Genomic DNA, 1,920 nt, shown 5'->3' with positions numbered 1-1,920 from the left:
TGAATATATACAGCCACTATCCTGAGCTATTTAAACTTTTTTTTGGTGGTAATCTGTATGTAAAATAGATTCTTTGGTATACAGGCATACCTCGTCTTATTGCACTTTGCTTTATAGCATTTCACAGATATTGTGTTTTTTACAAATTGAAGGTTTGTGGCAACCCTCCATCGAGCAAGTCTATCGGCGCCATTTTTCCAACAGCATGTGCTCACTTTGTGTCTCCGTGTAACATTTTGGTAATTCTCGCAATATTTCAGACTTTTTCATTATTATTATATCTGTTATGGTGGTCTGTGATCACTGATCTTTGGTTTTATTGTAGTACAGAAATGCACATCAAAGAGAATATGACCCCAGGGCCGGCCAGTTAGCTCAGTTGGTTAGAGCGTGGTGCTGATAACACCAAGTTCCAAGGTTTGATCCCTGTACTGACCAACTGCAAATAAAAAAAAACCAAGATGAAACATAACCCTTATTCTGACTGTGCTTCTAATGGAGACATGAACTTCAGTGTGTGACCCCATGAGCGAGATTCTTTATAATTCCATCACTCATTTATTTAACCATGAAATACATTTGCTTGAATTGCGGTTTTTTGCTTTTCTTTGATCTCTTTCTGTTTTAATCTTACTATTTTCTTCTGCCCTACACTTCTCATTGCCTTTTTTTTTGGTATTTTTAATGTCTTTTGTGGTTTTATTTTATTTTTTTACAACAGCTGTAGTGAGATATAATCCACATATCATAACATTCATCCCTATAAAGCATATAATTCAGTGGCTTTTAATGCATTCATAGAGTTGTGTGACCATTACCACTATCTGATTACAGAATGTTTTCCTAACCCCAAATACAAAACCATTAGCAGGCATTCCCTAGTTCCCCCTCAATAGCCCCTGGCAACCACTAATCTATTTCTGCTTCCATGGCTTTGCATATTCTGAACATTTCATATAAATGGCATCATACAATATGTGGCCTTTCATGGCTGGCTTCTCTCACTTAGCGTAATGTTTTCAAGATTCATCCATGTTGTAGCATGTATCAGAACTTCATTCTTTTTTATTGCTGAGTAATATTCCAATGTGTGGATATACCACATTTTATTTATCCATTCATCAGTCGATGAACATTTGGGTTATTTCTTCTTTTTAACTATTATTAATAATGCTGCTATAAATATTTATGTACAAGTTTTTGTGTGACTATATATTTTCAGTTCTCTTGGGTGTATTTCTAGATGTGGTCCTATTTTTTTTTTTCTTAACTTTTATAACTTTAATTCCTTTTTTGGGGGGGGCAGTGTGGCTGGTACAGGGATCAAACCCCGGATCTTGGTGCTATCCACACCATACTCTAACCAGTGGCACTAACCAGCCAGCCCCTCAGTTCTTTAACTCTGAGATGAAATGTTTTTACATTCTCATTTATATTTTTAGTTCTTTTATGAATCACCTGTTTGCTTAATTGTGGTGTTTGTCTTTTCTAATTTCTAAGAACTCTATATATTCATACATGATTGTCAAATTGTAATCTCATTGCTTTATTAAAAACATTTAAAATTGTTTTTTAACAATTTTTCTACATATAAATTTTACCAAAGTTACACCTAGTAAAATACTTCAAGTCTTATGAAATAATTGGCAGTATACCTCACCATTCCTTCTCCCCAGAGATAATAATTTTCAATATTTTTAGCTTTCTTTCTTTTGGTATTTACCTCCAAATTTTTGAACAACATGCTTATATTGTCACTCTTGATATTCATTTCACGTATGACCTGTTAACTTCCTACTGTAAAGTATTTCTTTTACCATTCTCCACCCTTTTCCCCTACACTTCCCTTTGCCCCAGCCTAATAAAATACTTTATCAATATATTATAATTCTTGTTAGGTTAAATTTAACATTTGCATTA

The sequence above is a fragment of the Galeopterus variegatus genome, unplaced genomic scaffold (assembly GCF_000696425.1).
Source record: "Galeopterus variegatus unplaced genomic scaffold, G_variegatus-3.0.2 Scaffold362, whole genome shotgun sequence".
NCBI classification, from domain to species: domain Eukaryota; kingdom Metazoa; phylum Chordata; class Mammalia; order Dermoptera; family Cynocephalidae; genus Galeopterus; species Galeopterus variegatus.
This window is presented reverse-complemented; position numbering follows the sequence as displayed.